This window comes from Panthera onca, chromosome B2 (genome assembly GCF_046562875.1).
Source record: "Panthera onca isolate mPanOnc1 chromosome B2, mPanOnc1 haplotype 2, whole genome shotgun sequence".
Classification (NCBI taxonomy): Eukaryota; Metazoa; Chordata; class Mammalia; order Carnivora; family Felidae; genus Panthera; species Panthera onca.
Genome location: NC_138343.1, coordinates 35,433,917 through 35,458,570, shown reverse-complemented (window position 1 = coordinate 35,458,570; position 24,654 = coordinate 35,433,917). Strand labels below are relative to the sequence as shown.

Below are 24,654 nucleotides of genomic sequence, written 5' to 3'. Positions count from 1 at the left end.
GTTCATGCTCTGTCTCTCTCTGTCTCAAAAATAAATAAACGTTAAAAAAAAAAAAAAATTAAAAAAAAAAAAACTACTGAGCCCCAAACGCAGAAATCTTAACCGTGTAATACTGACAAATAGATTTGCCCATGTAAACTATATCTCTTTCACAATATAGAATATTTACACCTTTCTAGAAAGTTCTCTCCTGTCCATCACGGTCAAATGGATAACTGAACTTATTAAACAATTAAATTAAACATCAGTGTGAGCTTAGCACACTGAGGGGTTAGCACACGCTCTCTTTACTCTGGCTAGGTCAGAGTCAGGTCTGCTATCTTAAGCTATTTTTCTCCTTCCAGCTTCTGTCCACTCCTGCCATCCTGTGGGTCCCTAGAGGTGATGGTCTTCTGCATGTACTCTGTGTCCACTTATTCTATTACCCTGGCTGCAAATTCTTAGAAGCTTTCTTTTGGGACACCTGGCTGGCTCGGTCGGTAGAGCTTGCGACTCTTGATCTCGGGATCATGAGTCCGAGACCCATGTTGGGTGCAGAGATTACTAAAGATATAAACTTAAAAAAAAAAAAAAAAAAAAAAAAAAAGCTCTCTTTTGTTTTTCCTAAACACTTATTCTCCATGTTTTTTCTTTTGTTTTCCTCTTTTTCTTTTCTTTTCTTTTTTTAGTATGTATTTATTTTGGGGAGAACACAAGAGGGGGAGGGGCAGAGAGCGGATCTGAAGCAGGCTCCGCACTGACAGGCTGACAGCAGAGATCCCGATGTGGGGCTCGAATATATGAACCGCGAGATCATGAACTGAACCAAGGTCAGACCCTTAACTGAGCCATCTAAGTGCCCCCTTCTGTTTTTCTTTGCTACGACTGTTTCTCATAATGCTGTTTCTCTCCTTTAGAGCGCTCTCACTCTTCTGAGTTCAGCCCATCTTCTCTGAGTTCACTGCCCTTTGTTTTGGACTGTTTATATCCTGGACATTAGGCACTGAGCTGTAACCCTAGGGCCTCCCTCCCCCACACTAAGGCCAGGCACTTAGTCCACATGAGGAAGAGAGGGAATGAATGCAAAGGACGAGCTCTAGAAACACCTGCAGTCCACTAAGGAACCCCAACCTGTCAGCTTTGTCATTTCTGGACCACATCTTTCTCTGTGCATTGAGCAAGAAGCTATTTATCTGCCCCTCTGGAAGCCCCAGCATTTCAAGGGAAGGAGGCTGATTTACTGGCAAAATGTGACCCAGAGGACCATTCTCCCCCACCCCCACCCCCACCCTCCATCATTTAAAAAAAAAAAAAAAAAAAAAAACAGAGCAAGCTGGGCTATCAGGGATACTTCCTGTTTTCCTCTCTTGAAAGCATCCTGGATAGATGAAACAGGGATCCAAGGGACTGTCTGCCTCTGGGGCTTCGGGACTGGCAGAATGGCTTTTAACCCTGTGCTGTCTCCAGCGCCTGAGTGCCGTAGGTAGTTTATGTGTTCTATTTCCTGGGTAGATTTAACTTCTTGAGGGCAGGGGCCTTGCATTCATGCTTTCGTCAAACATTACTGTACTCTACTAAATGCCAGCCTTTGTTTGAGGATCTGGGGATACAGGGATGAATATATGACACAGTCCCTGGCCTCATTCATCAAACAGCAATGACTACAAGTGCTGACAAGATTAAGCACTTTCTCTGTGTCATGCATTCGCTACATGCTTTTCATGCATTCAGTCCTCACAACGAGCTTATGGGGCATTATTATGCCCATTTTACAGATAAGGAAAGCAAGACTTATGAAAGTTAAATAAGCTGTCACAGGCACACGAGTAGCAGATGCCAAGGCTGGGGTTAGAGTCCGGTGGTCCGACAGCTCAGTCTACCTTCTTCGCTGCTATGCTAGCCTGCCCTCTGCAGAAACTACCTCCGTGTCTTAAACGTGGTAATGACTCACTGCAAGTAATTTTTACAAACGCGGTTTATTGCTTGGGCTTGGTCAGGGTATCTTCCGATGACCAGGTTTGTTTGCAATCCACTTACTGCACTGTATCAGACTAGATTGGACGTGAGGTGGTTTGCAGCCCCTGAAGACTGGAAAGCAAGGCTGAGAAACTAAGAGGTCATGTTTGGCCCCCGTTTGGAAGATAAAGACTGTTTCAGTCTCTTTCATTCCCCTGCCATTTCTGGAACAGTTCTGATTCCCCCTACCTTTTTCTTTTCTTTATTATTATTAAAAAAATTTTTTTGTGTGGGGTTGGGGGAAGAATATTTTTGAAAAAAAACTTGATGGGAAGTTGATACATTATAACAGCAACGAAGTGAACTGTATATACCGAGGAATTATTCTACGCCTTTGCTTATATCATCGTTTAACATCCTCGCAACAATAGTTGGTTTTGTTTTTCCATTTCTGGGGAGGACCCGAGGCGCGGACTGGTTTAGTTAGCATACCCCAGATCACACAGCTAGACAGAACCAGGTTTTTGATCCTAGGTTTGCCTAACTCCAAAACCTACATTTTAATCATGCTGTCTCCCTGATGCTGGAACTTGGCAGAGGGAGGAAGGAACTCCCTTCCTGCTGACCTTCCTGACACAGTTAAGTGGCTGGTGAGGATACCCAGTAACCTTGAGATCTGTTGGTTAGGGATCCTGGCACAAAAGGATCTTAAGGTGCTTCTGAGCTGCAATTTTATCTCTTTAAGACCCAGGGCTCCCATGCCAAGGCTGTTCCGTGATCCTCGGAGATTTCAGGGGTGGGGAAACTGGATGGAACGCGCTGACATACAACAAGCAAAAAAAGACCTCAGCATTTTTGCCTCGCCTCGGTGGCTCCTGCCTTTTTTTTTTTTTTTTCCTCTCTCCCTCTCTCATTTATTTATTACTATGCTATTCCCTGGCCCTGCTGCTGTGTCAATACTGATAAAAGCAAATCTCCCCACAAACAGGTGCAGCCAGAGCTGCCCCTTGGACAGCTGCCAGGGAATGTGATCGCTCAGCTGAGGTGACCTGCCCCTGCCCAACCCCCTTCTCGGGTTCCAGCCCAGGGCATGTGTCCTTGGGCGGTTAATGTCCGCGTGTTCAGAGCCTGGTATCTCAGCTGGCATCACGGACTCAAGATGGCAGATGTAGTTGCGGTGGGGTGGGCGTGTGCAGGACAGAGGGGGGCCTCCGGGAGTTACTTATTTTCCCTTTCGGTTTCTTCGGAAATTACATGGACAATACTATGTCACCAAGTCCCTCCTGCAAGTATTTGAAAATATTTCCTAAGAATATCACCCCCTGATTTTTCTAGATAAGAAATATTTTTTTCCAGGCCCACCCGTTTCCAACTTCACATATACACTTGCAATTTAATGACCCGAAAGACATTATCTGAGCACCTCCTAGGGCTCAGTGGAGGGTTCACCTACAGAAACATTTTGTGAGGCAACCCTGTTACCCAGGATGCGTTTTGATGCTGCCAAGCCCTGTGACTTTGACTCCGGTGTGTAAAAGATTATATTCCATCCCCCCTCCCCCGCCCCCATGTCTGTGTTTTGTCCCCAAGCATCATTTCCCCACTTCCCTAGGGCACCAGCCTTTCCGGAAATGCCCCAGCTCAGCAAGCGGCCTCCACCTCCCCGGGAAGTGAGAGGGGGCCGTGTGGCGGTGACAGCACAGGGCGGGCCTGGGGCCGGGCCGAGCCGGGCCGGGCCGGGCCGCGCCGGGCCGAGGGCAGGGGCCGGGGCCGGAGCCGGAGCCGGAGCCGGAGCCGGAGCCGGAGCCGGAGCCGGAGCCGGAGCGGGAGCCTCCCGCCCCGCTGAGCGGCCCGCAGAGCAGCGCGCGGCTCCGGGAGGGGAGGACGTTGCTATGCAAATGCGCCGCGGCCTGCGGGCCCCCTTTACCCAGGGGCCCTCCGGTTGCCAAAACAGACCATTCCCCAGAACAGTCGCCTAGAAACGGGCGCTGTCATAGCAGCCTCTCAGCAGCGGCGAGCCAGCCGCGCTGCCAGGAGGAGCTGGGTCAGGGTGTTCAGACCTCCTCAGCACCCCCTCCCCACCCCGTCTCCACCTCAGGGAGGGGAGTGGTGGCTTGGGCCCCTCCTTGGAGCAAGGGAGGGCACTAATTGGATTGGAACACTCCAGAAACACATCAGCTGCTCCTCCCTGGGGGAAAGGAGTGTGAGGGGGAGGCTTCAGACTGTCTTTGTGATGGGTCTCAGCCTCACCCTCCCTGCAGCCTCGCCCTGATTTGGTCCTCACCAGCCTCTGCCCACCCGGAACCTCCCTCAGGGCACCACAGCCAGCTAGGGGTGGAGGGGAGGGGGCAGACAACAACCAGATAACCCCGCAAAGAAATTCAGCCATAAAGAGGGGTACGCGATGCGACAGCAATTGAAGATACAGGGTCTGACCTGCTTTGAGGGGGTTAGGGAAGAATGCAGGTTTGCTGTGATTCCCAAGCCGGTGTCCTGGCCACTACCTCCCCCAGCCCTTCCCCTTCTCAGCAGGCTCCTCTCACTCAGCCTGTGGGGCCTGGCCATCCCCCCAGGCCCTGGGAGCAGGGACGTTTTCCTACCTTATTTGGCAGCAAGAGAGCTTGTCATTTAAGTGCATGTATCTTGCCTCTTAACAATTACAGTATAAACTTCTAAAAGGCAGGACCCATATAATTCTGTGATGGCACACCTTGACCATGAAGAACACGACTGATTTGAACAGATCTGCTTGAAAGTGGTGCCAGTGATGTTTATCACCCTGGGAGGCCTCTAATGTTGCCTTTGCAGCAACTGTTTTAGAGTGGCCCTCAGAGACTACTTAAAACCTCATGAAACTCTGGGATTGGGGACGGGAGAAGATTCAGTGTCAGCCTGAGTGACATTAAGCCAACAGGTGGGCTACAGAGAAAGTGACTCCTCAGGATACAGCATTCCCTGGGGTCTAGATGCTGCACGCCATGGCCAGAGCACGAGCCTGACGGCTGGGGGCAGCTTTGTACTAACGTGCTGGGCGAGAGACCTTCCTTCGTAATCCACGGACAGCCTTGGGAGTTGTATGGACTCTATAAACTTGAAGTCTTCGTTCAATCTTGTTTAGTAAGGCAGCATGTAAACGTGTAATCTCTCCCTTCTCTTTCTCCTTTCCTTCTGCATTGAGTGCCTACTGTGTGCCAGGCACTGGAGATTCAGAGAACAATTAAATTGATATCATTCTATATTTGTAAGGAGAAAAATAATGCATAGTGCAGGCGACATTTGCCCTGCATTAAAGTCATCAGTATGTATCTTTTGATTAACTTTCTTGTGTTTGTGGGTTTTCCCTAGATCATAAATCTCACTTCTCTGGAGGCCAGAAATTTACTTTCCCAGACTCCTTTGCAACTAAGGCGTAGGCATGTGACCTAGGTTCCACCAATCAGATGCATGCACATGAGGTTTTTGATTTGGAAGAGGGCAACAGGAAGCAGGTGTCCTGGGGAAGCTGGTTAGAGGAGGCATCTGGCCTTCAGAGCAACAGGAGGGATGGTCTGAGATCCAATTCCCACCATTGTTGAAGGGGGTGAGTTCAGGCAAGTTGCAGAATTTATGCTGATAGCTGCCTTGGTGGTTTGGCTAGAAAAGTACCCTGAGGTGGTTTGGGCATCATCCCTGAATTCTGAGCCTCTGTGCCTGTCTTCCCTTTTGGATTCTGTGAGCTACTGAATGTTTTTTAATAAGTTCCTTTTCTGTTAGGGGCACCTGGGTGGCTCAGTCCGCTAAGCGTCCGACTCTTGATCTCAGCTCAGGTCATAATCTCACAGTCCTTGAGATCAAGCCCCACTGTCAGACTCTGTTGACAGGGCAAAGCCTGCTTGGGATTCTCTCTCTGCGTCTGACTCTGCCTCTCCCTCAACCCCCATGCCACTTAGCTTTCTTTCTTAAAAACTGAAAAAGGGGCTCCTGGGTGGCTCAGTCGGTTAAGCGGCCAACTTCAGCTCAGGTCATGATCTCGTGGTCTGTGAGTTGGAGCCCCGCGTCGGGCTCTGTGCTGACAGCTCAGAGCCTGGAGCCTGCTTCTGATTCTGTGTCTCCCTCTCTCTGCCCTTCCCCTGCTTGCTCTCTGTCTCTCTCTCTCTCTCAAAAATAATAAGCATTAAAAAAAACAAAAAAACAAAAAAAACCATAAAAGCAGCACCTGGGTGGCTCATTCGGTTAAATGTCCGACTTCAACCCAGGCCATGATCTCAAGGTTTGTGAGTTCAAGCCCCACATCAGGCTCCGTGCTGACAGCTCAGAGCCTGGAGCCTGTTTCAGATTCTGTGTCTCCCTCTCTCTCTGCCCCTCCCCCGCTCACACTCTGTCTCTCTCTCTCTCTCTCTCTCTCAAAAATAAAAATTAGAAAAAATAATTAAGGGGCGCCTGGGTGGCTCGGTCGGTTAGGCGTCCGACTTCGGCTCAGGTCATGATCTCATGGTCCGTGAGTTCGAGCCCCGCGTCGGGCTCTGTGCTGACAGCTCAGAGCCTGGAGCCTGTTTCAGATTCTGTGTCTCTCTCTCTGCCCCTCCCCTGTTCATGCTCTGTCTCTCTCCGTCTCAAAATAAATAAACGTTAAAAAAAAATTTTTTTTTAAATAATTAAAAAAATAAAAATGAATAAACTGAAAAACCAAATCATCACAAAAAAAGAGATAAGTTCCTTTTCAGTTAGAGTGGATTCTGTCATTTGCAACTAAGAACTCTGACACAGATGGATGGATGAATGAATAGGTGGATGGATGGGTAGGTTGAAGGGTGGGTGGAAGAGAGGATAAAGGGTGGGTGGGCAGGCACCAAAATATGGAGTGATTTGGGGCGGTGGGACTTTAGGTTATTTTTTCTCTTTTCTCTGGATTTTCTTTTCCTTCTCCCTCCTCCTCTTGCTCCTTATTTCTTCTATGAACGCATGTTACTTGCATAGTAATAAAAAAAGTTATCAGAAACCAGCATCTAGAAGAGTTCCCAACACAGGGAAGATAAAAAAAAATGGAGGTTCTAAGCCAGTAAGAGCTCTGGAAGGGCTCTGGCTCTGGACTTCTATCCCACTGTCTCACCACGCATGCCCTGACCCCCAGCAAGCCTTGAATTTCTCTCCCTCCTCCACACCCAAGGCTGTGCCCACCAATCAGAGGCATGCACTGGCTCATCCTGCTTTGTGACATTTTCCTGTTGTTACCCAACAGTCCTAGTTTACCTTGAGCAAGGATGACACACACACTTGTGACTCACCCCATATTGTTCTGCCCTCTCCCAGCTCTGGCCTTCCAGTGGCACTGACTATCCCTTGGCTGGCAAGTACAACAACCTTGTTCTACAGCTATGTTTCACATGGCATGTCCCATCACCCGCCATAGATTGTCAGTTCCATGGAGGCTGGGATTGCAACTTACATGATGTTTGCAAACTCCCAAAGCTTGGTGGGAAGTAGGGTTTTAAGATGCGCCTACAGAAGATGAGGATTTTATGGTTTCTTTTCACTTTGGTGACTGCCACAGTAAACTTCTTTTATTAAGCAAACTCTCTGCCCAGCATGGGGCTTAAACTCACGACCCTGAGATCAAGAGTCCCATCCATGCTCTGCAGACTGAGCCAGCCTTGTTCCATAATGAAATTTTAAAGTTTTTGCAGTCAGGGCCCTTTTCCTCTCTCTTTCCCTCTCACCCACCCTTCTTTTCTTCCTTCCTTCCTTCCTTCCTTCCTTCCTTCCTTCCTTCCCTCCCTCTCTCCTTCACTTTCTTCCTTCCCTCCCTCCCTTTCTTCTTTCCCTCCTTCCCTTCCTTCCTTCCCTTCCTTCCTTCCCTCCTTCCCTCCTTCCCTTCCTTCCCTCCCCTTCCTTCTTTCCTTCCTTCCTTCCTTTCTTCCCTTCCTTCCTTCCTTCCTTCCTCTTTCCCTCCTTTCCTTCCTTCCTTCCTTCCTCTTTCCCTCCTTTCCTTCCTTCTTCCTTCCTTCCTTCATTCCTTCCTTCCCTTCCCTCTTTCCTTCCTTCCTTCCTTTCTTTCCTTCCTTCCTTCCTTCCTTCCTTCCTTCCTTCCTTCCTTCCTCTTTCCCTCCTTTCCTTCCTTCCTTCCTTCCTTCCTTCCTTCCCTCCCTCCCTTCATTCCTTCCTTCCTTCCTTTGTTTCCTTCCTTCCTTCCTTCCTTCCTTCCTTCCTTCCTTCCTAAATGTCTCTGATGTGCCAGGTGTTTACTGTTTAATATCAAGAAACAAATATAAATAGGCAAATAAGTGGGGGGAAAAAGTGGCAGAAGAGCTTGGATGGCCAAGTGTGCAGGGGAGAGGAGTGTTAGTTGGGAATAGAAACCGCTTTTTTTACTTAAGTTTTTTTTTTAATGTTTATTTATTTTGAGAGAGAGACAGAGAGCATGAGCAGGGGAGGGGCAGAGGGAGAGGGAGAGAGAATCCCAAGCAGGCTCCACACTGTCATTGCTAAGCCTGACACAGGGCTCAATCCCACAAACCGTGAGATCATGACCTGAGCCCAAATCAAGAGTCAGACACTCAACAAACTGGGCCACCCAGGAGCTCCGGAAAAGGCTTCTTCATAGGAATAATATCAAGCGTTTATTCTAGGACGCCCTGTTCTCAGTATTTAACATATGCTCATGCGCCTCATCCTCGAAATAGCATCAGGGCAAGTACTATTGTTACTTTCGTCTTACAGGTGAGGAAACGGAAGCCCTGAGAAGTTTAATGTCGTATGGGATTGCTGCAGAGCTGGGACTTGCACCCAGGCCTCTGGGTTCTAACGTCAATGAGCTTCACTGTGGCATTGTACTGCATGGAGAAGATCCTGGAAAGGTAAGGGATCATCAAGCATGGAGGCTGTCTACATAGTCAAGGGCACGGAGGGCCGCCTGTCTGTTCAGCTCGGATGTGGGTGCACAGGGGATCGGGATGGTGCAGGGTGGAGGGCACACTCAGTAGCAACTGAGAACCCACTACGACAGCCTTGGATGTTCTCTTTATTTCTCGAAAGGTAATTTCATTGCAAGTTCAAACCTCTTGCATGATCTGTCTTCTAGGCCATCCTCTCCATTTCTAGTCTGTTTCTTTAAAAAAATTTTTTTTAATGTTTATTTATTCTTGAGAGAGAGGCAGAGAGACAGCGTGAGCAGGGGAGGGGCAGAGAGAGAGGGAGACACAGAATCGGAAGCAGGCTCCAGGCTCCAACCTATCAGCATAGAGCCCGACGCGGGGCTCGAACCCACCAATTTTTTTTTTTTTTTTTAATGTTTGGTTTGCTTCTTTACCCCAACTGCTGTAGTGGCTCTTGGGCATCCAGAATCAACCTTTTCCTCCAAAAGAAATACACAAACACCCACGTGCCCTGTTGGCCTCTCCACTGACCTGCGGCCCTTATCACGCCCCTTTGCTCCCAGCGCTCCCCCCACACCACTTTCCACCAATCCCATTGAATTTTGGTGCTTCCCCCCAACCCCACCCCCACCTCGCTCTGATCGAGAAAATGGACTTGGGAGACGTGTCCTCCTCTGAACTGCTCTGGCAGTGGGGTCTCAGCCAGTGGCTGCCTGCTCGTGGGCTGCAGGGTTATTGCAAGAAGTCTCTGTGTCTATTTGTACTCCAAATACTGTCTGCCGACTGTATAAGTAATGTCTGGGTATAGCTAACTGTGCTGCTGCTCTTTGGCGGTGCTGCTTCCCTGGTCGTTTTTCCACTGTGAATTTCCCTGGTTGACTAAAACCCTAAATAACAGCTCCATTCATTTGCAGGCTTGCAACAATTTCCAAAGCGGGGAAGGAGTCCTCCTGTTAGAGCAGGTTGGAAACCACTGAGCCGGGCTGTGGAGGCAGCATGTTATACCCCCTCAGCAGAGACGGAGTCATGAGACCTGAGGTCAGGTTCCAGCCCCTCCCCTGGCTGGTTGGATGAATTTGGGGGCAATCCCATGTGACTTGGAGAGCTTTGGTTTCCTCACCCTGGAGCAGAGATCACAAAAATTATTTGGCTGGATTGTCAAGAAGATTAAATGAGATAGATAAAGGGCTTTGGAAGCCGTGAGGCTTTGCAGAAGTGGAAGGATTGTTGTGGTCATCTTCTTACATGCATTATCAGCTTCTTAAGGGCAGGGACAGTTCCCTCAGTGACGCCCCTCACCCCCATCACCTCTTGCACTCACACGGGACTATGAGATGACCTCGTAAAAACACCACCAAGTGACTAAGCACAGCGGTTCAGCACACAGCAGGTGCTTAATAAATGGTAGCTGCTACGTATGCGTGGGCATCTGGTTGAAATCTTCTCTCTGCCACTGCTGAGTTAGGGAGCCTGGCCGTGGGCAAGGTTAGCACTGACATGCCCTAGTGTCCTCGTCTACCACATGGCTGAGAAGAGCAGCTAGTTCATGAAGTGGCTGTGACACAGGAAGAGTTGTGTGTATAACAGAGCCAGGCACAAATCAACCACTCTGTAGGCAGCAGCTGTTGTTATTATTATTTTTCTGAATTTTTTAAACATTTATTAATTTTTGAGAGAGATGGAGCGTGAGTGGGGGGAGGGGGAGGGGCAGAGAGAGAGGGAGACACAGAATCTATTTTTTTTTTAATTTTTTTTTAACGTTTATTTATTTTTGAGACAGAGAGAGGACAGAGTATGAACGGGGGAGGGTCAGAGAGAGGGAGACACAGAATCGGAAGCAGGCTCCAGGCTCTGAGCTGTCAGCACAGAGCCCAACGCGGGGCTTGAACTCACGGACTGCGAGATCATGACCCGAGCCGAAGTCGGCTGCTTAACCGACTGAGCCACCCAGGCGCCCCGAGACACAGAATCTAAAGCAGGCTCCAGGCTCTGAGCTGTCAGAACATGGGGCTTGAACCCATGAACCGTGAGATCATGGCCTGAGCTGAAGTCAGACGCTTAACCGACTGAGCCACCCAGGCACCCCTGGTGTTATTTTACTATTATGCACTGAGCGATTCTTTTTTTTTTTTTTAACGTTTATTTATTATTGAGAGACAGAGAGACACAGAGCATGAGCAGGGGAGGGGTAGAGAGAGGGGGAGACACAGAATCCGAAGCAGGCTCCAGGCTCTGAGCTGTCATCACAGAGCCCAATGCAGGGCTTGAACTCACGAGCTGTGAGATCACGACTTGAGCTGAAGCCGGTCGCCTAACCAACTGAGCCACCCAGGCACCCCAGAGCGATTCTTTAAGAGGTGATGTGCAAAGGTCGCCAGACTGGAAAGGAGGCAATGTAGCTCCTGATCTTTGTTCAGAGTCATCAAGGCCTTCAAAGACAGTTAGATGCTCAGGCCAGCCTCTAAGGGTCAGCACAGATGATAGAGCCGTGTGCCATTTCTAGGTGTGGCCTAGATCCCCACAGCAGACATTGTTAGGTAAAGGGGTGCACCTGTAACATGTGGGTTAATACCACGATTGTCCAACATGCACATATTCCTGTTTGCATTCTTTCCTATCCGAGCAAAAGGGTCTGTCTCCCCACAACCCCACCCACCCACATTTTCAAGTTTTAATTTTATTCATTTTTTTTGACTAGGTAATATTTGCAGTCGGCACATAATTTTAAAAGGTGCAAAGGGGCGGGTTGCCTGGCTGGTTCAGTCAGTGGAGCGTGCATGTGACTCTTGATCTCGGGGTTGTGAGTTCAAGCCCCACGTTGTGGGTAGAGATTCCTTTAAAAAAAGAAAAAAAGGTACAAAGAGACATGCAGTGAGAAGTCTCCTCACCCCATCCCAGCCAGCCAAGTTTCCTCCTCAGAAATACAAACTTTGATCTCAGCCTACCTGGCAAGTGGAAAATGCTATCTGACTAAATGAATCTCACCATTCATTTACTTATTTTTAAAATGTTTATTTATTTTTGAGAGAGAGAGAGTGAATAGGGGAGGGGTAGAGAGAGGGAGACTAAGGATCTGAAGGGGACTCTGTGCCCTCAGAGCCCAAGGAAGGGCCTAAACTCAGGAATCATGACAGTATGATTTGAGCGAAGTTGGTTGCTTAACTGACAGAGCCACCTAGGGCCCTTTAAATCTCACTATTTATTTGTTTGTTTGTCTTTAATGTTTATTTTTGAGAGAGAGAGAGAAAGAGGCAGAGACAGAATCAGAAGCAGGCTCCAGGCTCTAAGCTGTCAGGACAGAGCCCAATACAGGGCTCGAACCCACAAACCATGAGACTATGACCTGAGCCAAAGTCGGACGCCCAACTGACTGAGCCACCTAGGCGTCCCTGAATCTCACCATTTAAAGACTATTTCGGGGCGCCCTGGTGGTTCAGTCGGTTAAAGCATCCGACCGTCATGCTTTCACAGTTGGTGAGTTCCAGTCCCACATCAGGCTCTGTGCTGACAATGCAGAGTCTGCTTCGGATCCTCTGCCCCCCTCTGTCTCTGCCCCTCCCCCGCTCATTCTTTTTCCTTCTCTCAAAAATAAATAAAACATTAAAAAATAAGAAAGAATATTTTGCGTTTAAAAATCTTTCTAATTTATTTTATAACTGGAAGTTTGTACCTTTTAATCCCCTTCCCCTCTAACCTCTCCTCTGGCAACGACCGGTTTATTCTATTATTTTTATGTGAAAACAAACCAGAATATACTTTAGAGTAGAATGTTGCATCTGAATGAACTCTGAGATAAAACCTGAAACTTCAAAGAAGTTTTATGTTCAAGGGTGGGGTGGGGTGGAGACGTGCTTCTGGTTCCGCCTCCTACCTTCTCGTGGGGGGAAAAGGTTGACACAGCTCTGAATTAGTGTATAAAGCACAACCTTGACGATGCCTCTGCCCCTCTCGGTGATCCTGGGGTTTTTCCTCTTCCCCTGCCACCTCTATACAATCCTTCCCTTACGCCCCTTCCCTGCCATGACTTGGCCACCACCTTGTTGCTTGACCTTCAGTGGGTCACCTCCACTCTGGGCTTTGGTTTCCCTCACTTGTAAAAAGAGGGATTGGACCAGGCGCATTCCAGGTGAAACATTCCAGGACTAATCAACTAATTCACATTAAGGTGTAGATGACTGATAACAGCTGAATGTATTACCTCTCTGGTGGGTGGGAGTATTTTAAAAGATGCAGTTTCTCATCCTAAAAGAATGAACGTGCATGGTGCAATTTCAGGCAGGGTCACGGGTGGGTGGGGATGATATGGGGAGAGGGGGTGCCTCCCCTGACATTTCTCCAGTGATCACCGGGGTGAGGGGGGCACTGCTCCAGTCAGGGGTGGGGTCTGCCCTGCGGGAATGTGCCTGTTGGTTTCCCTCCAGAACTTACACCATCCTCCTCCCTCTTTGGCAATGGCAAGAGCAGGGTTTTGTCATACCGAAAACTGCCTCATCAGGGAAACCCACGTGTGTGGCCTAGGAAGCTACCCTGTCCCCTGGGGCAAGGGGTGCGGTGGGGGCGTTCAGCAGCCTGGCTTCCAGGTTCATGGGTCAGTTCTCATCCTGGGCAAGTGAAGAGGCCTCTGTTGGAGGGCAATCCACTTTCTGCCAGAGCAGGTGGTCCCGCCACACCTGAATCCAAGACATCTGCGTTTCACCCAGGGAGAAAGGCTGTGCTGAATGCTGTCTGGTTTCATTTTCTGTAGGAGGTTTGATTTGGCTTCTGAATTTTCAGGGAGGGCATGAGAGAGGGTGTGGCCTGCAGCCACCATTAGTCCATCAGAAATAGGAATGTGACTCTTGATCTTGGGGTTTGTGAGTTCGAGCCCCATGTTGGAGGTAGAGTTTATGAAAGAAGGAAGGAAGGAAGGCAGAAGAAAGGCATTTATTTTTCTGGTTGGTGCCATCTCCTACAGCTCCCTCTGAGGCACCTGCTATCTGGGCCTCCCTTCAATGGAGGCAGTATGGGAGTGCGTCTGTGCTCCAGGCAAGAGAGTGGTGGGTAGGAATGGAGACCCGGGATGATGGTCAGTGGTCCCTACTCTGGCAGCAATGCTAACTAAGGGGCTCAGACCAGCCCGAGGATCGACGTGCCTCTCTCTCTTCATGAGAATCGCCACCATCATATCCCTTCCTCTTCTCTAGAGCAGGACAGCTTCTCGAGACCTCTCAGTGCTTTGGCCATGAGCCTCAGCATGGAACACACAGAGCTCTAGACCCTCCCTGCTCAGAGAGTAGTCTGAGACCAGCAACATTAGCTCCACCCGGGAGCTGGTTAGAAATGCAGACTCTCGGAGGCGCCTGGGTGACTCAGTCAGTTGGGCGTCCAACTTCAGCTCGGGTCATCAACTGACGGTCTGTGAGTTCAAGCACCACATTGGGCTCTGTGCTGACAGCTCAGAGCCTGGATGGAGACTGCTTCAGATTCCGTGTCCCCCTCTCTCTCTGTCCCTCCCCCACTTATGCTCTGTCTTTCAAAAATAAAATAAAACATCTAAAAAAAAGAAAAAGAAAAAAAAAAAGAAATGCAGACTCTCAGTGGCCATCGTAGGCTACTGAATCAGAGTCTGAATTTTTACAAGATACCAAGCTGATTACATTAACAGACATTAATGTTTAAGAAAAATCGGTCTTGATGATGCATTCCTTGGGGAGAGAGGCAGAAAGAAATATAAGCTCCCCACGGCGGCCTCCTCGGAGAGGAAGACTTGCCCACAAGCCTCAATGGAGGGAAGTGAACGCAGAGGAAAAGGCTGAGGAAGGCACTCCAGGAAAACATGCTGAAATAGGCAGGTGCCTTTAACGTTTTTAGTTTAATTTTAATTTTATTTTTAATAGGCAATTCACTTACACCGTTAAGATTCTAAAGATGCAGAAAGGTATGTCAGACAGTTTCTTTCCCACACCTGTCTCCCAGCCACTTCCTGTCTCAAAAGCAACCTATGTTACTAGGCGAGAGGTATAAGATATTATGCAAATGAACCCTGTGTGTGTGTTCTTAACTCACCAAACCCCCTTTAAAAAATTCAGCTGCTAGTTTGCCATACACAGTGTCTAGACCTTGCTTTTTCCACTCAATAGCTCTTGGAGAGCATTCCCGTATCATATGGAAAGAATGCTCCAGATTGCATTTCAGCTGAATGTTATTCCAAAACGGGGTTCGAGCTCACGAACCTTGAGATCATGACCCGAGCCGAAGTCAGATGCTTAAACGACTGAGCCACCCAGGCGGCCCCCTACTTAGGTATTCTCTCGGAGCCTCCTACAGGACTTCGGAGACCCAGGGTCACCCCCTCTGGGCAATTCCACCTCCTTCTCCCTCCTATCCCCCTTGCCCACAGCTTTGGCAGAACCCTAATCACATGATAGTATTTAGGCAAAGGCATGAGAACATCTGCTCTTGTGTCCTCTCGCCACGTCCCGTCACAGTGCATAGTAGGTACTCAGCCGACATGAACAGTATTGAATTGACCATCCCTGAGAGAGGAATTCTCCAAATACTGCTGCCTGATCCTTCTAAGGGCAGAGACCCCACTTCCTCAAACGCTCATTCTGCCTTTGAGAGCCTGTATCAAAAGGTTCTCAGCTGAAGCAGGGTCTGTTTGCTGGTGACTTTTCCCTCGGGTTCTAGTGCATCTTCTAAAACAACATAGAAATTTAGTCCCTTTGACAGATACTTAAGATACCCATCTGTCTCCAAACCAAATACTCCCAGCTCCCTGTGGGTCCTGGGTCCAGATCCTTCCCCTCCAACTTTTTCTTCCATATATTTTTTGGTTTGTAATATTGCCCCCCGCCCCTCTTTTTTTAAGTAAGCTCCACATCCACCTTGGGGCTCGAACTTACCACCCCAGGATCAAGTCTCATGCTCCACCGACTGAGCCAGCCAGGCGCCCCTGTAATATTACCCTTTTAAAAAGTGATGTCTGGGGGCGCCTGGGTGGCTTGGTCGGTTAAGCGTCCGACTTCGGCTCAGGTCATGATCTCACGGTCCGTGAGTTCGAGCCCCGCGTCGGGCTCTGTGCTGACAGCTCGGAGCCTGGAGCCTGTTTCAGATTCTGTGTCTCCCTCTCTCTCTGCCCCTCCCCTGTTCATGCTCTGTCTCTCTCTGTCTCAAAAATAAATAAACGTTAAAAAAAAAATTAAAAAAAAAAAAGTGATGTCTGACCCCTATACACTTATTAGAATGGCCCAAATTAAAAGACAGGCCCTACCAGTACTGGCAAGGATGGGGAGCACCTGAAACTCTCCAGCTGGGTTTGCACTGGAAACATAAAATGGGACAGGTACTTTGGAAAGGAACTGGCAGGTTTTTAAAAAAGTGAAACATACAGGCTAGCCATTCAACTCCCAAGCTATTTACCCAGAATAAATTAAAGCATTTGTCCAGGCGCTCCTGGCTGGCTCAGTCCATTAAGCGTCCGACTTCGGCTCAGGTCATGATCTCGAAGTTCATGAGTTCAAGCCCCGCATCGGGCTCTGTGCTGACAGCTCAGAGCCTGGAGCCTGCTTTGGAGTCTGTGTCTCCCTCTCTCTCTCTCTGCCCCTGCCCCACTCGAGCTCTGTCTGTCTGTCTCTCACTCAAAAAATGAATAAACATCAAAAAAAAAAAAAATTAAAACAGAAAACCAAAAAACAAAGTGCACAAGGAAGCTCTGTGGGATGATGCTTGTACAGGTTTATACATATGTCAAAACTTATCAAATTGCATACTTTATTATTTTTATTTTTTAATTTTTAAAATTTATTTATTTTGAGAGAGAGAGATGGGAGAGGGGCAGAGAGAGAGACAGGGAGAGAGGATCCCAAGCAGGCCCTGTGCTGTCAGCGCAGAGCCCGACATGGGGCTTGAACCCACGAACCATGGGATCGTGACCCGAGCCGACATCAAGAGTTGGTCGCTTAACCGACTGCGCCACCCAGGCGCCCCTATATTTATTTATCATTTTAAAAGTAGGCTCCACACCCAATGTGGGGCTGGAACTCATGACCCTGAGATCAAGAGTCACACGCTCTACCGACCGAGCCAGCCAGGCGCCCCTCAAATTGTATACTTTAAACACACACGGTTTATTGTATGTCAACGATACCTCAAGAAAGCTGTTTAAAAAGCCTGCTATTTGGAACTGGTCCCACCTTCTCAATGTCACTGACTGGTGGGGTGCACAGAAGGGTAGCTGGCTCCCTCAATGTGGTCACTGTGCTTTGTGGTAGAGCCCGAGGTCATGTGAGCTTTTTCAGGAGTTATATTGCCGCTGTCTAAGTTCAGCAGCAATGCCAAGATTTTGACATCATGAACATTAGAACCAGGTCTCCTCTAGCTTTACCATGCGTCGTATCAAGGTCACTTACCCCTTTCGTGTTCATTTTGTTGGCGGAACCGAGTAGGAGACGGCAGAGCGTGGTGGAAAGGGTATGAACTCCGGGGTCAGGTTCTTTTGAATGGAAGCTCGGAGTGGGTAAGTGCCTTAGCCCCTCTGAGTCTCACGTTCCTCATCTGTAAATGGGGTCACGATTTCTGATCTCACGGAGGGGCGACAATTAAATGATACAGAAAGGCACTTAGCACCGTGTGTGGTCTGTTGAGGTGTCTGATGAAGAGAAGCTAATTTTGTAGCTGTGTCACTCCTGCCTGTCACAATAGTTTAAATCTTGGTTATGTGTATGCCAGACTTCTCAGAACATAACACGCTCTCTGTATTTGATTAGCAGACCCACACATCTTTATTGGAGCGTCTAATACAAACACCGAGATGAGCCGGTCAAAACCAACCCCATGGCGCACCACCGCTAAGTTTCCTCCAGCTTGATCTGCATTCCTTGGATTGAAAGTAATGGGTTTGGCCCTGCATTTAAAAAGTTTGTTTATTTATTTATGTTTTAATGTTTATTTTTGAGAGAGTCAGAGACAGAGCGTGAGTGGGGGAGGGGCAGAGAGGGAGAGGGAGACACAGAATCCGAAGCAGGCTCCGGGCTCTGAGCCGTCAGCACAGAGCCTGACTCGGGGCTCGAACTCACGAACCGTGAGATCGTGACCTGAGCCGAAGTCGGACGCTTAACCGACTGAGCCACCCAGGCGCCCCTGGTGACGTTTCTTTAAATAAAAAAAGGTGGGGGGGCCTGGCTGGTGCAGTCAGTAAAACATGTACTTCTTGATCTCCAGGTAGTGAGTGCAAGCCCCACCTTGGGCTTGGAGCTACGGATAAAAAAGAGAGAGAGAGAGAAAGGAAGAAAAGAAGAGGGGCGCCTGGGTGGCGCAGTCAGTTAAGTGTCTGACTCTTGGTTTCGGCTCAGGTCATGATCTCACTGTTCATGAGAGAGACTGAGCTCCAAGTCGGGCTCTGTGCTGACAACGTGGAGCCTGCTTAGGATTCTCTCTCTCCCTCTCTCTCTCTGCCCCTTCCCTGCTCTCAAATAAATAAATAAACTTTAAAAAATAAAAATAAAAAATAAAATACAACTGAATGCAACATCAGAAATATATTATATATATAATATATATATAATAATATATATAATATAATATAAAATATATTTCAGTTCCTAAGTTGTACTTAGCCATAACCGGGGTGCTGTTTCAATAGCCACAGGTAGCTAGTGGCTATCGAATTGGAGAACGCAGATATAGAATGTTTCCATCAGCACAGGCTCTTGATTTGGACAGCGTGCTCTAGAAAGATTAGGGAAAAGCCCAAGTGGGTCAGTTTGTTTGTTTATATCCTGACTTGTTCCTGAAAGGATCAGAGGCTGCCGAGGACAGCCCGAGGCCATCAGAACGGTGCCCTCTGGCCGGAGATGGGAAGGTTGACATGTGGGCTGAGTCATGAGTGGAGTAGCAGAGAGAAGCCAGGCCCCAGTGGAGCACTGACCTCCCCCCAGTGGAGCACAGAAAGGAAGTGGGCGGGAAAGCGGAGGTGGGCATGTCATGGGAGTGAGGGTCAAAGGACAAGGCCATGAGCTGTCCGATGTTGAGCAACGAGCAAGCTTCGGGAAAGAAGCTCGCTCCTCTCAACAATATATGCTTATCTGACCTGTTTAATCAAGGAGTCCCCGGTGCCCTTCAGTTCTCAGATACAAATTCCAAATTCCAGCTAATCAGATGCAATTAAGGGATATTGTTGGTCGGGTGCAAGTTCTGACTTGCAGCACTGTGGGTAGGATGCCAGGCCTGGGTCCGCGCTCACCACCCGCTGGCTGTTTCAGCAGCCGTTGCTGGAGGCAGCAGGGCCGGGAAACATCCTCCCAGTGGCTGATGAGAGTGGAGAAGCTCTCAGGCAAGGGAGCCAGGCCCCGAGTGGTTTCCTGCGGCACTTTTAAAGCTCAGATGCACTCTGGGGATGGGTTCTTTTGGAGGGCAAATCAGAGTTTTTTACCTGTTCACTAAATTTGACTTTTGCATTAAACTTGTTTCTTGGGATTAAAGATGAGCCAAACATATGTGACGATGACTTTAAGTTTTGTTGGGAAGTTCAAAAACATCATAGGGTGGGATGGGGTGCCATGGGGAGCCGTTTATTGCTTAATTTGAGATAACAGATTCCCATAATCTTTATTTTTACTTTTGTTTTGAGGTGTAACCGACTTAGAGCAAAGTGCAGTACGCTTTAATGTACAGCTTGGTGAATTTTTACATATGTATGTACCTGTGTGATCTCCACCCAGATCAGGATACAGGACATTTCCAGCACCCTGCAAGGTTCCCTCGTGCTCCCTCCTGGTCTATTCTCCTCCCCAGAGGTAACTGATATTCTGATTTCTACCACTGTCAGTTTGCTCCGCCTGTTCTTGAACTTCATAGAAACAGGATCGTATCCTATCTGTGTCTGTGTCTGGCTCCTTTTACTTGTAAGCCGATGACACTTTTTTAGGGAAAATTTTGTAAATACAGATCTATAATCCTTTACCTAAAACCATTGGGGCCAGATAGTTCAGAATTCAGAATTTTTCATGGTTTAGAAAGGTGTCATGAGGGGCACCTGGGTGGCTCAATCGATTAAGCATCCGACTCTTGGTTTCAGCTCAGGTTGTGATCTCACGGCTTCATGGGTTCGAGCCCCACATCAGGCCCTGTGCTGGTAGTGCGGAGCCTGTTTGGGAATCTCTCTGTCTGCACCACTCACCACCCACCCCCCCCACCCCCCCCCCCCGCCCCAGCCCTGCGCCGTCTCTGTCTCTCTCAAAATAAATAAATACACTTAAAAAAAGAAAGAAAGAAAGAAAAGTGCCATGATGGATTCCCTTAACACTGTATGTTACAAAATACCCCCAGCAGGGTGTGGGGCAGTACCTGGTAAACATATAAACAGTTCTGAGCAAAGTCCGCCAACATTCACACACTAAGTGGTGGAAAGAGAAGCCGTAAATGGCCTCACATCAGTGGAGGCTCGTTTTGCTGCCAAATGAGTTCACGTCAGGTCAGGCTTTGTAGTAAAACGACTTACGATAAAAATGGCTTTATCATACAGATTTCAGCAGTTTGGGGATTTTGATACTGCGAGTAAGGGAGAGTGGACCTGTTAGTTCCCAGCAAGCCATCGGCCCTGTGGGAGGCAGACTTACTGGGTAGCAGGAGGATCCGGTGCTGATAGAAGGTTGCAGAAAGCAGCCGCCCCCGCTGGAGTGTGTTCACGCTGGGTCTGCGGGGACCATTTCTCTCGGTCAGGACGATCAGGCAGTCCACGCATCAACTGCTGACACAGAAGGCACACCTTTGCCAGGTGCCTGTGTCTTTGGGCATTCTTCTGAGATCCCGATCTTGGCTTAGATTTTCTTTTTCTTTCTTTCTTTTTTTTTTTTTGAGAAAGGGAGAGAGAGAGGGAGGGAGAGAATGAGTGGGGGAGGGGCAGAGAGAGAGAATTCTGAGCAGGCTCAGCGCTGTGTCAGGCTCCCCCGCTGACGTAGCGCAGAGCCCAGCGTGGGGCTCAAACCCACGAACTGTGAGATCATGACCCGAGCCGAAAGCAAGAGTTGACGCTCGACCGACTGGGCCACCCAGGCGCCCCAAACATGGTCTTTCATGTGGCCAACAGTCCTACTGCTTGGAATGTTTCTGTATAACAAAGGAGGAGTATGAGGATGGTCATCGCAGAATTATTTGGAATAGCGATAAATTGAAGGGATATTGAGATAAACTGTTGTGTTCTCCGCAGCCCTATAAAGAATGTTGCAGAACAGCATTTCCTGTATGATGCTCCACGGACCCAAGCCTCAAGAAGATTCCTCAAGGGATTTCATAGTGAAATATGTTTAGGAAATGCCAGTCTCCTCTTGATGATTCACAATGTACATTAGTAAATTAAAGACTCTGAGAAATTCTCCAGGAAAGAAGCCCATTTCAGTTGGCATAAGTCAGTACATCCCAAACAGGTGGGGAAGGACTCTGCTCTCAATAGCAAAATGGCTCTGGGGTTCTGTGGGACCAGTTTGGGAAACACTGTGATAGCCGACTCACGAATAAAGAGCTGAGTGAAAAGGACAGGTTCTGAGAATCTCCGCAGCATGATTGAAACTAACCAACCAACCTAAGTACATATTTGTATTTGGAAAAAAAAAAAAAAAGTCTAGCAGGACACATTCCAGAACTTTAACGGTGGTTGGGGTGCTGGAATTATTAGGTGATTTTTATTTTTACCTTTTGTTTTCATCTTTTAGCTTATTTGGGTTTCTTTCTTTTTTTAATTAACTAATTAACTAATTAATTTAATTTATTTTTTTAATGTTTGTTTTTGAGAGAGAGAGAGAAAGAGAGACAGTGTAAGAGGGGGAGGGTCAGAGAGAGGGGGAGACACAGAATCCGAAGCGGGCTCCAGGCTCTGAGCTGTCAGCACAGATCCTGATGCAGGACTCGAACTCATGAACCGTCAGATCATGACCTGAGCCGAAGTCGGATGCTCAACCGACTGAGCCACCCAGGCGCCCCTAGCTTATTTGGGTTTCTTAACTGCTTTTAATTACTGTGTATAACTTTTTTTTTTTAATTTTTTTTTTTAACGTTTTATTTATTTTTGAGACAGGGAGAGACAGAACATGAACAGGGTCAGAGAGAGGGAGACACAGAATCTGAAACAGGCTCCAGGCTCTGAGCTGTCAGCACAGAGCCCGACGCGGGGCTCGAACTCACGGACCGCGAGATCATGACCTGAGCCGAAGTCGGCCGCTTAACCGACTGAGCCACCCAGGCACCCCATGTGTATAACTTTTAAAGATAGCCAAGAAGAAGAAGAAGAAGAAGAAAGAAAAGAGAGGAGAGGAGAGGAGAGGAGAGGAGAGGAGAGGAGAGGAAAGGAAGAAGAGGGAAAAAATTGCCAAAGATCCTGGGACAGCCGGGGAGGCGCGTCCACGGCGCGGCTGCACCTAGACTTGCTGGGGCCTCCAGCTCCAGGAGAGGCCAGGCCCTTATTTAGGCAGAGACATCCCAAGCTCGCATTCCAGTGGGAATCCTTCCCAGCGCATTCCTCCTCTGCACGGCCGCGTCCAGCTGCAGCCTGGCTCCTCCCTCCCAGGGCCTCCCTCTCCTTTGGTAGCCGCCACTGGCCCAGGCCAGGCCGCACATCTGGACCTTGTTAGGGGCCGCCGGCACCAAAGCCGGCACATCTGGCCGCCTCTAAGCGAAGCTCTCGGCGGGGCAGCAGAGGGGAAGGGGCACGTCAGGACAGGGCCGCCCGGCGCGCTCCGAGGCATCTGGAAGTGGGAAGTCGGTGGGCGGCTGGCCGCAGACAGTGCCCTGCCAGGCAGGCCGGCCCTGGCCTCCAAGAGCCAGCAGGGTAGCGCCCTCACTGGCCGGGCAGAGGCCCGCTGAGGCCTTCCCAGGCTGACGGGGGCAGGCCCAAGGAGAGGCAGGGCCTCTGGACCCCATGCATGGTGCTCTTGCCCTCAGGGAGGCCTGGGCTGGGTCCTGGGGGGCTGCTGGGACGGGGAGCAGAGGGTAGTTTCAGGACACTGCAGAGAAGGAATGCACAGGGACAGGCACTGCCTCTGTTCCTGGTGGCCAAGACGTGGGGCAGCCGGTTGGAAAGCAGGGTCTTGTACATTAGGATGGAGAATCCACTCGTTTGAAATGAGAAAGGAAGAAGGTGCAATGTGCCGTGTTGGAAGCGGAGCGTCCCCACTTCCTTTTTCTTACACTGGGACATGACCAGGTCCCTGGCTGTCCCCGTGTGGTGCCATTATTTGTCCCCTTTGGGGCCTGTTAATCTAAGGCTTTACCAGCCCTGCCGATTCTTTCCTTGAGACAGCAGCAGCCGCTCCTGAGATCCTTTGCAAAGTAAGGCAGAGATAAAACAGCCGGTCAATGAAACGGAAAGCCCGTCAGCTCAGCCCTTGTCCCTCCCTTTTGTCCTGTGGCCTTGGACCTTGCGTGGCTCCCACCTGGATGGTCCCTGTGATCACAGGAGCCCCAGTTTCCCCTGCCTCTTCTCTCCATCTCCCCACCTCCTCTCCACCCACCGGCCCTGCCCATCACAGTGAGTGGCTCACTCATGGGCCCACCCACACTAGGGTCCTTGGAAAAACTCTCAGGAAGATGTGATGGGATGGGTGCCAGTTGTGAGCCTAGAAGCCAAGGGCTTCTAACCAAACACATAGGCTCCCAAATCCCACCACTTATCCCTCTGAGCACCAGTTTCCTCTTCTCTGAGAACAAGATCTCTTAGAGAACTTTTTTTTTTAATGTAAACAATTTTTTTATTATTTATTTATTTTAATTTTTTAAATGTTTATTTATTCTTGAGAGAGAGAGACAGAGAGACAGAGAGACAGAGAACAGAGCATGAGCGGGGGAGGGGCAGAGAGAGAGGGACAGAATCCGAAGCAGGCTCCAGGCTCTGAGCTGTCAGCACAGAGCCCAGTGAGGGGCTCAAACTCACGAGCCACGAGATGATGACCTGAGCCAAAGTCGGACGCTTAACCGAGTCGCCCAGGCGCCCCAATTTTTTTAAAATTTTAAATGTTTATTTATTTTTGAGAGAGACAGAGAGAGTGCTAGCAGGGGAGGGGCAGAGAGAGGTAGACACAGAATTTGAAGCAGGCTCCAGCCTCTGAGATGTCAGCACAGAGCCCAATGCAGGGCTCGAATCCAAGAACTGTGACCTGAGCCGAAGTTGGACACTTAACCGACTGAGCCACCCAGGCGCCCCTCTTAGAGAACTGTTTTAAGCCCTGCATCGGGCTCTGTGGTGACAGCTCAGAGCCTGGAGTCTGCTTCAGATTCTGTGTCTCCCTCTCTCTCTGTGCCACTCCCTCCCAGCCCCCCTCCCCCACTCATGCTCTGTCTCTCAAAAATAAATAAAAATGCTAAAAAAAAAAAAGATTAAAAAAAGAAATATTTGATCTGTAGTTAGATTTCCACAAAATTTACAGTTGAAAAAGTAGATTCATGTACCCAGATTGTTCCAAACATTCTTAAAAGTTTTCTGAGAACTGAATTATCAACTTTTTTATTTAAAATTATATTAAGTTAAATTAAAAATGTAGCTCCTGGGTTGCTCCAGCCACTTTTTGTTTTTAATTTTTTTGGTGTTTATTTATTTTTGAGAGAGAGAGAATGTACATGCCCCAGCGGGGTAGGGGCAGAGAGAGAGGGAGACAGAGGATCCGAAGCGGGCTCCATGCTGACAGCACAGAGCCTGATGTGGGGTTCGAACTCAGGGAACTGTGAGATCATGACCTGAGCCGAAGTTGGACGCTCAACCAACCCAGCCACCCAGGCGCCCCTTTTAATCATTTTACCAAGACTTTTGTGCCCATCGACTGCCAGGTGTAATAGAAGGAAGCAGAGAAAGACATTGGTCTGGAAGGAAAAAATTAGGAGGAGGGACCAGATAAGGGGACCC

The 24,654-nt window shown here is 48.8% G+C and overlaps 1 long non-coding RNA gene across 2 annotated transcripts; it reads left to right on the top strand.

The window, feature by feature from the left end:
- The first annotated feature begins 3,946 nt into the window (after window positions 1-3,946).
- Window positions 3,947-21,299, top strand: LOC132667008 (uncharacterized). Of its 2 annotated transcripts, none has more exons than XR_013555400.2 (6): window positions 3,947-4,332; window positions 8,632-8,768; window positions 9,701-9,824; window positions 17,537-17,655; window positions 19,487-19,561; window positions 20,974-21,299. It is a non-coding gene; the product is annotated as an uncharacterized LOC132667008 (long non-coding RNA). The 2 variants fall into 2 exon arrangements; XR_009604937.3 differs by lacking the exon at window positions 3,947-4,332 and adding an exon at window positions 7,209-7,452 and having other exon boundaries at window positions 19,396-19,561.
- The last annotated feature ends 3,355 nt before the right edge of the window (window positions 21,300-24,654 follow it).